Genomic DNA, 12665 nt, shown 5'->3' on the forward strand with positions numbered 1-12665 from the left:
CCACCCAGGTGCCCCTACAAAGATAATTAGAATGATATTTGGCTAAAGAAGAAAGGGGCGGGGAAACCTGAAAACATTAGCTACTTACAGTATGTGATCAGATAACCTCTTCCCTTCTTATTCTTTGGGGAAATCCAAACTACTGTACAATGTTTCTTTAAAATTTCCTTTAATGAAAAGTTCAGTTATGCTTGCTCAAAGCAAAGGGCCATCCTACAAACCAGGACCAATATTGTATCTTGTTAAGTGGTGGCTACTTTATATCAGACTTTTTTTTTAAGGCAACAAAAATGGGGGGGGGGGAGGTGGTTATAAAAAACTTCACAGGAAACCAAATAGCCTTTATTTAAATTAAAAGCAATCACAGCCTGATTCTTGGAACATGCTTCGAAATGCTTTTTGGCATGCAGCTGCTACATGCCGCCAATATTGTGTGTAATTGGAAACATTTCAAACAGAATTGTTACCAAAGTCAAAGACCATAATTGCGAGCTGTGGGATCTGCCTCGGATAAAAGAAGGGCAGCTGAGTGAGAGCACACTGCACTGAGTCGTCTACTTACCGGTCTGCATCTGACTGCAATATTTCCACTGTATTATTGACAAATCTTTCTTTCCAGAGACCCAATGAGAAAAGAAGGAAACAGAGAAGCATACACAAAGCAAAAGCTGGGGAATGCTATAAATCAGCAATTGGGTCAAAACTCTTAGGAGTATATGACTTCAGTTCTAGAACAACTGAAATAACACAGCCCTAACTTTTTTTTTTTTCCTGAAGTGCAATCCACTAGAAATCAAAGGCACCCCTCCCAAGAGTTGACCCCAAATCTACCAGTGAGAAAAATACAACTGCAGTTTAATTGGTCAGAGGGATCACTTAGGACCAAACTTACAGAAGGCGGGTGGGAAGTTAAGTAAAGTTAAGTGGGACTGGGGATGGGGGGATGGGGGATTGGGGGTGGGGGGTTGGGGGTGGGGTTGGGGGAAAGTTAGGTAAGGTAAATGAAAGCTGTTTGCTAGTTTACAGCTTTAAGTTTCAAAATGTTTACGCTGGCATCTGCCTTGCTGACATTTTTATTTGTATTTTAAATTTAAAATCTCTCTTTATAAGGAAATGAAGCTGGAAAGGTCTAATCCCTTCAGGATGGGCAATCACTCTTGTTCCTAGAGAGGTCCCTTCAAAAGTGACCAAAATGCATTTGGAATTTAGTCTAAACAAGTGAACAACACAGAAACACAGGAGGAATTATTCCATTTTCTTTGAGAGGTCTGATCCCCTCTAGTAACTGGAAATAGTGCCAGTGGACCACTGGCTCAGGACTGGTTCTTGGAAAAATCGTGTCATTCTGGCACACAGGGAAGTGATCCGATTATTCTGTGGTATCTCCGCGCCAGAAGCGTCATGACATCAGCATGCTCCAACTTGGAATGTATGCCTCTTCCCACCATCCCTCCTTCGGGAGAGAGGGGAGTGAGGGAAACAAGGGCTTAGCTGGATCCCCCATTTCCACTGCTCCAAGTGTTCCTTCACCAACACACATGCAGTGACCCTCCTTGACTTCAGTTCAGCACAGCTGCAAACTGAGTGTGGTCTTGTGTTACGGGGTGGTGGTGGGAGCTGAGGTGGTACACTTGTGTCTATGGGAGATGGTGAAGTCCAGAAGTGGGGGGACTGCTGTGGTTCCCGGTGCCATCTCTGTCCCCGTACCCTGCTCTGGAGCGCTGGCCCCACATGCTGCCCGAGGTTTCGAGGAACGGCAACAATACGGGACTTGGCACCTAGATTATTGGACTTTCTTCTTCCAGTGTGTTTGCTCTCACAACAGCCTTCCAAAGATGTTAGTGCACAAAATGAAAATGCTTTGTTCTGTGACCAAAAGAAAAAGCCGTAAGGGTCCCTTAAAACACCAACCAACCAACCAACCAACCAACCAAGAAATCCAATTCATTCACTTTCTTAACACCTCTTTATTATGGAATAATTACATGTGGCTATAAGCAAATTGAATATTCTCACACTAATAAGAGTTAAACAATTGATATTATTTTACAAAAAGTGAGGGGAAAAGAGCGAGAGAGCTATCTTTCCAACAGGAAGGGGTCTATCCTGGTCAAGTGGCATCTTTAACATTTCTATGCACAGATGGGAATCACTTTGACTTTTTAAATTACTTCCCTTCTTTAAAAGGAAAAATCTACTCTTTATGAACTACTTTAACCAGAAAACCGACTGCAATTAAGTAGAATACTCGTAATGATCATTTTTTCTGAAAATCATTTCCCATAATATTGGAAAATACAAACTACAGGTTTAGGCCATTAAGAGTTACTTAATTACTGGAAGGTAATTTTTAAAGATTCTCATTCCATTCCATGAATAATATGAACATCACTCATAATATTCAACTCTGTGTTTTGCTTTCAAGGAATTATCAAAGTTGTTAGAAAAATTATTTTATAATGCCACTTTTTAAAACTTAGATTTCAGCTTAATTTTTCAAATCCTTCATTAAAGAAACCTCAAATTTTAACTTTTTCTTTTGTGTCTTTTCAGAATTATCATAGGAGAGGATATTAGTAGCAATCAGACTTTTACCCACATCTGACTCTAAACTTAATAGTTTAGCTATTAACCCTACAAGGTTTTTTTTTCTTCCCAGCTGATATTAGATTTTATTTGCATGACCAAAGCTGACTCATTACAATCTCCTTTATTATAGAGACAAACGGTGGTTCCATGGAAGTTGATTATAAAAACATGATAAACTTTTTAAGTTTCATTGGTATTGTTAGCAGAACTGATTGAATCTGTCACTTTAGTAAAATATATAACTTTTCTTAAAAAAAATCTGTAAACCAACAGGATCACACGGTGACAAATCAACAGTTAAGTACCAAATTAAGGATGGAAAAATTAATTTACTAAACCCATTTGCTCACATCAACATGGCCACCTCTATGTACCATCCAGCTCTTCCCTCCTCCTTTCCTCCTCTCTTCCCCTCCCTCCCTTGATCCTTCCCTTCCCTCCTTCTTTCCTTCCTTCTAGATTTATTCACATGAGTCACTATTGTTAGCCATGACTTATTAAAACAGATTTTCGAGTCCATCAGCAAGCGTGCTGACTCTTAACTGTGGGTAATGTCCATTTGTTTCCAGAACCTTTAGTTTTAATATGTAGAACACATGCATTGTTAACCTTTAAATCCTCTGTATAAACATTTCTGGAAGGGCTTGTAAAATATCTCCTTCTGTGTTTCCTGACTGGCCAGTTGATGGCAGTTGATGGCAGTTAGAAACCCCCCCCCCTGGTACCAGCAGGTGCTGTATTTTGCTTTCTTCGGGCTCCAGCTGGGTTACAATGACAGATTCCTGTCCCAGGCCAAACCAGCCACCTAGGCTAGGACCCCACTGGAGGCAACCCGAACCAGGCCCCACCAGACAGCAAGATAAATGGCTGCTGTTTAAGTTGAAAATCCCTTGGTGGGAGTAAATATTGTTCCAGGGAAAAAGGCTTGACAAATATTGCGTCATCCTTCCAGAGCTGTCTTGATTAAAGCAGAATCTTTGGATTAAGTTGGTGCTCAATTCAAAATGTATCTATCTTGCTGTCATGGGATTTCCCCCCCCTTCCTAGAGTCTGAAAACACATATTGTTGAGGATGGTCAAACAAGACTGCCGCCTCCCCAAGGGGCTGCAGTCCACTCTTGATAATAGAAGGCGGCTGAACACTGACACTTTGCTGAGGAGAATGGAGACAGCAAAGGCTTAGTGGGAAAAGGCCAGTTGTCACCTAAGTGACAGGCAACAGCTGAGCTCACACATCTGGAGCCGGACCAGGGCAAACATCCAGCAGCCCTTGCTGGTCTACACCTTGGGCTTGTCTGAAGGGACAGCAGAAGTTCCCCTTCCTCCAAAAGTACATTAAAAAATAATCTGAGGGTGAAGCACGCCAATTATGTAACACCAGCTGCACACACAGCTGATTAAAATGAAGAGAGAGGGACACGAAACTGTAAGGCATGCTCACGTTCGATTTTGTTAGGTACAAAGCGTCCTGCATCAAATCCATTCTAAAAGTCACATACACATGCATGCTTTTTACAGCATAGATGCATGTGAACCTCTCCGGAGAGGCCACATCTTTCCAGGGGCTTTTTTCCTTTTAGGCAGGTTCCCAGGCTGCGCTCTTCACCTTGTTCATGGCCGCACTTGCCTCCCATACTCTTTAGAAAATCAGCAATCGAACACCTTTGGGTTCTGACTCTGAATCGCCCTCAGCCAGGCTGGAACTCAGTGCGGTGCCATCCGTATGTCGTTCTTCAGGCTCCTGAAGACAATCTGTGGGCAATTACCCCCAAGTCCCCCCAGATAATATGGCACTGCCGATGGTCACTGGCGATGTCGTTTGTTTTTCTTAGAGGGCAATGAAATTTTAACAGCTTTCTGCTGCATCCCGAGTCCCGGCCCTGCTAATAATTAACATGCCCAGTTTCTCCAACTTTTTTTTCTGCCGAAAAGGGAGGAAGACGCTCCCATTCTTTTCCAGGGACGTGCTACCTTCAGAAAATACCTTTGTCGAGGATGGGGGTGGGGGGCGCGGGGGAGCCGAAGCACCCCTGCCGAAAAGCAACCGGCCCTTCCCGCAGAGCCTTGGGAGGGAATCAGCACCCTCCCTTCGGAGGCCAGTAGGTGACAGGAGATCCCAAGCGGCGGACACATGCCGACGCACCCTCGCCTCCCTGCGCCCCTCATCGCCCCGACTCTGGGGCCACTGAACGGGTTTCCACGTAGGAGAGAATCAGGGGAAGAGTTGGTAGTGATGCAGCAAACCCGAGCCATGCGGACAGCCTATCTGAAGCCCTGTCGGTGCTGCAACCTAGTATCTGCTTTCACCGTCTACACAGCCCAACAAGCAGATTATGCCCTTCTCCCTTGCTGTCTGCTCTGCCGGCCCAGCCTGGATGTCACAGCACCCTCCCCCCCCAACCTCCCGCAGTGACCCCCTGGGTGCCTAGCCCTTCCCGTCCGGCGCTCGCCCCCCACTGCCGCGCCGCAGCCCCTCTGCAGAGCCGGCGGGAGCCGGGCTGCCACTCACCCCGCGCGAGGCAGAGAGCGGTCGGCTGGACGGTCCTCCGCGCCGCGGCAGGTCTGCGGTGCTGCGGTCCGCGGCGTCAGGGGTGGGCGAGGGCGGGCAGCCAGCGAACCATCCAGAGAGCCCGGCAAGTCGCCGCGCCGGCCGCGGGGCCCCTCGGGGAAGTCAGCGCAGGCGGCGCGCGGCGGGCATGTTCCGGGGCGCGCTGTCGGGCGGCGGCGGCGGCGGCGGCGGCCGCGGAAGGCGGCGCTCGCAGCGGGCTGCAGGCAGAGTGCGCTCCGACTCCGGAGCCCCGCGCCGCGGCGCCGCTGCGCACCCCGCCCTCGGCCTCCGGGGCCCGGCGGGAGCGAAAACGCGGAGCGCGGACGCCGCCGCGGGATCCAGGCCGCTCGGCGCGCACCCACGCGCGCCCCGGCTCGGCCCCGAGCGGCGAGGTCGGTGCCCGGCTCCGGAGGGCGGGCGGGCGCGGAGCGGCGCGGCCGGGAGTGCGTGCGGGCGGGCGGGCGGCGAGCTGGGCAGGACCCGCTGGGCGAGCAGCCGGCGGCGCGGAGCTGGGGGCGGGTAAGCTGCGAGATGAAGTTCACCCTGGCGCAGCCCAGGTTCTCAAGTGCAGCTCGCTCTTCTCCTCCGCCCCGCCCCCGATTTTATGCTCCCTCCCCCTTTTTTTAAACCAACAATCCTCATGGATTGAAAGACAGGAAGGGGTGACGCGGGGGAAAAGACAAACCCAATTTCCTCTGATCAAACGGTTTGGGGATTGCCTATTTGGGTCTCTCTTCACTTGGCGTGTGTGCTGGGGGAAGGGGTAGTTAATTAAACTCTTAGATTCCTTCCGGCGCGCCTCGCCTCGCCTCGCTGGGGACCCCCTTGGACTCGATCCTATCTCGTGTAATCCTGCAGGCTGGGCTGCCTGGGCCTGGGAGCAAGAAGCCGAATATTCAGCCTCTAGGTTCTTTCCCTTCCCCTCCTCGACGGTCCTAGCATCTCAAAGAAATTCCCCAAGTGTGGGGGGCTCATGTGAGAACCTGAGCCCACCCCAATGTCCAGAGCCTGACCCAAGTTAGCGCGTCTTACTTTGGAGTCGTTTTCAGAGTATTAATTTGATCACGAGGATCATTTTTCATTGGCCAACTACTCTCCAGGTTTTCTCTCTGCCCGATTCCCAGGGTTGGGCTCTCAGGCACTTTCTCCCAGGATGTACTAGGCCTGTTTCCAAGTTCTGCCCTGACATTTGTGTCCCCTTAGAACCTCTCACCATTTCCAGTTCCACATCAGTGGAGTCACACACCCATGTGGGTACGATTTCCCCCGAGGTTGCAGAGGGCAGACTCCATGGCAGCTGCTAACCCCCAACTTGACAGGTGTCTCTGCAAAGCTGGACTTTGTTGATCTCTCAACCCGTCACAACCATCTAGGATACTGTATCATCTTCCAGGAAGACGAAGATGTGTGTGTGTGTGTGTGTGTGTGTGTGTGTGTGTGTGTGTGTGTGTGTTGGGGGGGGGGTGTTGTAAGAAGCATTTATATTCCTTTAAGAAAAATCAAAACTGCCAATTTCAGAATTTTTCAGAGCACCGAGTCTCCTGGATTTTCATTGGAAGTGAAGCAAGGGACAACTCAGCAAAAATAGAGCCGATGAAAAAGAGGATGTAAGGAAATAACATCTAAAGGCAAAGGGAGGAGGAAATGGTACAAATCTAGGGAAAGGTTTTGCCTTGGCACTGTGCTCTGTAATTCCAAGTCTGACTCACATCTCCTGCACTACAGAAACTGTCTCCCTTCTAGATACACAGGATGAGTTTCTAATTCTTTGAGCACAGATCACTCAGGAAACAAGGCTGTTGCTTTTGAAATAACTCCACTTGCTTGTGGTGTTTGTAACTGATGGGAATCTGAAGGGAAACAACCTAGGCTGTCTTGCCCCTCGGCATTTTATTGGAGTTAGCTTTTAAGTTATGTCTGTTTATCTTGCCATGGTTACAAATGCTTCTATTAAGCTATAAACTTTTAGCTTCTCTCTAACCTCCAGAACTGCCCAAGAAGACTGACAAGGTGATTTGTTTCACCCATGAAGGTAGTAAAATTAGTACTTTTAGAGGCAGAGAGTCCACTCTCTTTGCTAGTATCTGTGGGTGTCTATCTGTCTATTGTCTCAATCGAGACCTTCACATGAAAGCACTTTCCCAACCAAATGAGTGATGCAGGAGAATAGAATCCATGGAGGATGGAGCAGAGAATGGCGTCACTCATACTGTGGCGTCTTCACGAGAAAGTCCTTTTCAGTGGACCAGCAGGCATTTGTAGCAGGCAGAATTGGGTATGTAGAAGCTCATGGAGAGAATATTTGTAATGCCTGCACTTGGACTTCCCCACTAATTGGGGGAAATGCTACTTTCTTATGCTAAGAGATGAATCTGTTATCAGAGGACTTATAACTCTATGATGACTCCACAAAGGTGTTGTTTACTTGAGCATCAAACATGTCATGTTTGGGCATGGCATGGCAGGGCATCCACAACTGTTCCCTCCAGAGGCTTACGTCCTCTCCAGACAGTGTGTCGGGCAGCATATTTTGGATTCAATGAAAATGTGAATGCTTGGTCTTCAACCAGGACTCTCATAATACTCCTTTGGATACTGCATGTGGTGATTTGTCATCAGAGAAATCTGAATTCAAATCCCAGCCCCACTGCCCACCAAATGCAGCCCAGGAAATGCAGTTAATCTTGAGGTGATTCTTAGTTTCTTCATTTGCAAATGAGGAGACTGATAACTACCTCGGAGAACTTTAGGGGAGGATTGAATGCTAGGTGTGCAGAAAAGACTCAATAGATGGAAAGTTTGTATAACGCCACAGCCACTCTTCTCTACACTAGGGTCCGTGAAAAATCCTACAAGTGAGAAAAGAAGCATTTTAAAATTTAATCGAAAAAAGCATTCTTCATTATGGAGTATTGGGTTGCTTCTGGGTCTTTTGTATTACTGGTGTTACTTTCTTTGCCTTTACAAACCAACATGGTACCATACCCTTTATAAGCAAATAAATTCACTTAGGGAATGTTTACTTTTCTTTTACAGCCTTGATAACAAAGGGATCTTTTTTTTTTTTTAAGTTTATATATTTTTTTGAGAGAGAGAAAGAGAGAGAGACAGAACACACACACGGGGAGAGGCAGAGAGAGGGGGACAGAGGATCCGAAGCAGGCTCCAGGTTGTCAGCACAGAGCCCGATGTGGGGCTCGAACTCATGAACCGCGAGATCAGGACCTGAGCTGAAGTCGGATGCTTAACTGACTGAGCCACCCAGGCACCCCACAACTGTATTTTTAAATGATAGCTTGATGCATTAAATTGTGTCCTCCAGAGATTCATACATTGAAGTGCTCACCTCTAGTACCTCAGTATGTAATCTGGTTTGGAGGTACAGTCTTTGTAGAGATAATCAGGTTAAAATGAGGTCAGTAGGGTGAGCCCTGATCCAATATGACTGGAGTCCTTATAACAAGGGGAGATTTGGAAACAGACACGCACACAGGGAGACCACCAGGTGAATATGGAATGGAGGCAAAGTTAAAGGTGATGCCTCTGCAAACCAAGAGATCACCAGAAGCTAGATGAGACACATGCAACAGATTCTTTCTCACAGCCCTCAGAGGAACCAAGCCCTGCTGACACTGTGATCTCAGACTTCTAGCCCCCAGAACTATGCTACAATAAATTCCTGTTGTTTAAGGCACCCAGTTTGCAGGGTGTTGTTATGGCAGCCTCAGCAAATGAATGCAATATGCAACCAAGTCATGCCATTGAATATCTCTCAGCTCACAGAAGAGTGCTTTCACGTGAAGATGAAAAGTTCCCGACAACTTAGGCCCCAAGCTTGGACCTTAAAAAAGCAAGAACCGGACAGTGTTGGCAAGCTCTGTTTGGTTCCCAGGTCTGTCTGATTCCTAGGCTTTGCTTGGTCCCTGTTCCCTGTGTTTGCCCACAACTGGGACTCCTTTCCGTGACCTGAAGACTCAGCTCCACTCAGTGTTTCCAGGGCAAACCAGTTTTGACTCTTTAATGAAGGTCATAGGCTGGGGTGCCTGGGTGGCTCAGACGGTTGAGCGTCTGACTACAGCTCAGGTCATGATCTCGCAGTTTGTCAGTTTGAGCCCTGCGTCGGACTCTGTGCTGACAGCTCAGAGCCTGGAGCCTGCTTCGGATTCTGTGTCTCTCCATCTCTCGGCCTCTCCCCTGCTCATGCTCTGTGTCTCTCTGTCTCTCAATAATAAATAAACGTTAAAAAAAAGTTTAATGAAGGTCATAGGCTTAGCTGTAAGGCATATTCCCCTGCTAGAAATTCTACATAGGTTTCCTAGGTTGAGTACACCCTGCTGTATTAGCCTAAAAGATCCCTCATATTTGTACTCTATCTCTCTAGTTATTTTCCTACCGGTCCCCACCCTTGTTTGCTCTAAGCATATTAAAGTATTTACAGTTCTTCAAAAGCATTAAGCTATTTTATGCCTCTGTGCTTTGAACATACCTAGAACGTTACCCACTGATAACTGCCCTCTTTATTAGCTAACTCCTGCTTATCCTTTAAAATTCAACTGAAGCATTACCTTCTTGATTGTCCATCCATATGCATATTGTTTTGTCTGTCTAGCATCTATTTCTCCTTTGCAATGCCCAGATTTTCTTTGGAGAACCATTTTCACCCATTGCGATGCCTATGGTTGCCTTGGGGACTCACCCCTGGCTTTGTTGTTTGGACTGTGTGACTAAGACTAGAAAATTAGGGGCCTGGATCCTCCTAATCAAAAGATTGGTCCAGGGATGGGCATATGATCCAGGATAGATCCTGGGATCTTGCAGGAACTTTTAGGAGTTTGACAACAACAAAGTCAACAAATACTTATTGAGCATTTATATAATAGTGACCTCTTTGCTGGAAATTTAATAATAAACCAAACAGACAAAGTTTTTATCCTTATCGCTCTTCTTTGAGCCCCTGGATCAAACCTTGCCTGAAAACAAACTACCACTGAGTTTTTCAGATTAAATTGATATTTTGTTGTTGTCTTTGAAGCCAGTTTGGGGTTTAAGTGACTTGCAAATTAAAGAATACTAACTGGTACATTCCCTTCACCATTTAGATGCTACCTTCTCTGTTCAACTTTCTACTCTTTTATCACATCATTTGTTTATTTGATTAATTATACCTGATCTTATTCCAAAAAGAGTTAAGCCCACTTACAATTAAGCAACAATAACATATGGCAAGTGAACTTGAAATTGTAATTTGAAAGTAAGTATGAAATGAGAAACAGAAATGAGACAAATTTATAAAATGAATTCCATAAAGAGTGGCACACAATTTAGCTTTCAGGTTTCTAGCAGCCAATATAACAAGGGTATCATAATTCTTACACAATTCAAAATGTGTCTAAGATAAAATACTCCTTGTAGGAGAAGCACAACTATTGCTAACTCAAAGAGCAGGAGGAAGCACCCAGAGCAGGTCATCATGAATAAGGCTCTAGAAAAATGATGTACAGTATCCTCAACAACATCCTCACAGAGTACACGACAATGCGTTTCTTGGGGCTGTTGGTGAGAGCATCTGTCAATTCGTTTCTCAGAAAATTCCTTTTTCAGAAAGAGTAATTTAATTCACTTCACTTTGTGACAAGCACTTCACAGAGTATATGACAATCACAAGGAAGTTGGTAGTCCAAAGTGTTCTGGTAGGGCACAGCAGAGGTAAGCCACATAGCTGGAGGGGATAGAGGTAAGGTCAGAGAAGGCTTCCTGGGAGAAGAGGCACCTGAAAGGTGAACTACCTAGGCAAAGGTGTGTGTGTGTGTGTGTGTGTGTGTGTGTCCATGGTCAACCAATTTAGTTAGAGGGAACATCACGTGTAAAAGTGAGGGTGTGGTGGATCTGAGAAACTGAAAGATGTCCAGTCTGGCCGCAGTTTGGGGGACAAGGGGAGAGCAGTGATGGAGGCGTGGATGAGCCTGGGGAGATGGGCAGAGGCTGCGTCATGAATAAGCTTTGGTGGGGGAGGCTGGTGAGTTCAGCTTTGGATATCAAGAGAAGGTAACCCTCCAAACTGACTAAGAAGCCAAAAATCTAGGAAAGAGCGAGGGAGGACGTGGTGTGAAAGAATTCAGGAGCAGAGGGCATTTCAAGAGCAGAGTAGTACCTAGCTTCTTCTGCTAAATTTCAGACCACCCAGAACAAACTGTGCTCCATGAAGCCCTAATAGTTCTATCGAACATCTAAATTAGAGGTTTGCAGGAGGCCCTCTGAGGTCCTGAAGGGTGGGCCTTGGGGACCTCAGGAAGGTTCTGCAGTTGATAGTAGCTGTATAAAGTATACTGGCTAATCTGCGCGTGTCCTTCAGGCAATCCTCCATAAATAAATATGCACCAGGCTTTTGGGAGTTTGGCCAGTAGTGATCTTGAAATTATCATTCCTTGGCAATACTCAACCACTCTCTGCTGCTCATTTAAAAAGCAATTATATGTCTGGGGCACCTGGGTGGCTCAGTTAGTTGAGCGTCTGACTCTTGGTTTGGCTCAGGTCAGGATCTCATGGTTCACGGAATTCGGCCCCTCCTCAGGCTCTGTGCTGACAGCGTAGAGCCTGCTTGGGATTCTCTCTCTCTCCCTGTCTCTCTGCCCCACCCCTGCTTGTCCTCTCACTCTCTAAATCAGTCAATCCATCAATCAATCAATTCCTTAAAGAAAAAAGAGTTAAATGTTTTAACAGTCAGCTGAGCCAAACTGTGAACATTGATCATCTCTTGTGAAAACTTCCCTAGGATATATGCAAGAATCCAAGATCACTTCAGAGGTGAGTGGGAGCAAGATGGTGGGTTAGGGTCCGCTCCTTTGTCAGAGCAATCCTTGTAATCTTCCACCTGTTGTCTCTGCTGCTGGTCTGCTCCTTGAGGAGCAGTTGTGACTCCACTGCCTTGCACAGAGACTGGAACAGAGTAGGTGCTCAGTATACACAGAACAGTAAGTGACTACTGGGGTCTCAATAGAGGGAGCGAAGGAGTGAGTGGGGGACAGATAGAGCTGGTCAGCACATGCCTAAGGTGATCCAGCCAAGGCTAGTGTGGTCCACAGTCTGCAGGGACGCAGGGGCAGGCATTTGGGCAGTAGAGACAGCCACGGATGGGGAGGCAGTGGGCCAGGTGAAGTGGCAATTAGGGTTTGGGGCAGGGTCTCACCTCCCAGGAAGAGGGAGTGTTAGATTGTCAGCATTCAACCAAAGGAGCTGGAGTTCAAGTGTGGACCAGAGTCCCAGTGACCAAATTAGAAAGCAGGGGTGAAATCCAATGGTATCTACCCATGGTGGGGCATGGCTGCTGCTGGTAGGATACCCAGAGCAGATACCTCGCTTTGGGGAACAAGATTAATTGGATCTCCACCGCCAAAATGGAGAGGCTGAGACTGGAGGATAGATTGGTGTTTGTGTATTTTGGTTCTCTGATTCTGTCTTCCTTATTTATACTTCAAACCAGACACGATCGATTTTACATACTTGTGAGTATGAGAAAGAGAGAGAAAGA

At 46.7% G+C, this 12665-nt stretch overlaps 1 protein-coding gene across 1 annotated transcript in view; it reads right to left on the reverse strand.

Moving 5' to 3' along the window:
* Nucleotides 1–5378, reverse strand: part of PRICKLE1 (prickle planar cell polarity protein 1) — a 111908-nt gene extending 106530 nt beyond the window's left edge. The window contains exon 1 of the mRNA XM_047864866.1: nt 5099–5378. The gene's annotated coding sequence lies outside the window, so the exon portion shown is untranslated. The remainder of the gene's footprint in view (nt 1–5098) is intronic.
* Between the last annotated feature and the right edge of the window lie 7287 nt (nt 5379–12665).

The sequence above is a fragment of the Prionailurus viverrinus genome, chromosome B4 (genome assembly GCF_022837055.1).
Source record: "Prionailurus viverrinus isolate Anna chromosome B4, UM_Priviv_1.0, whole genome shotgun sequence".
Taxonomy (NCBI): Eukaryota; Metazoa; Chordata; class Mammalia; order Carnivora; family Felidae; genus Prionailurus; species Prionailurus viverrinus.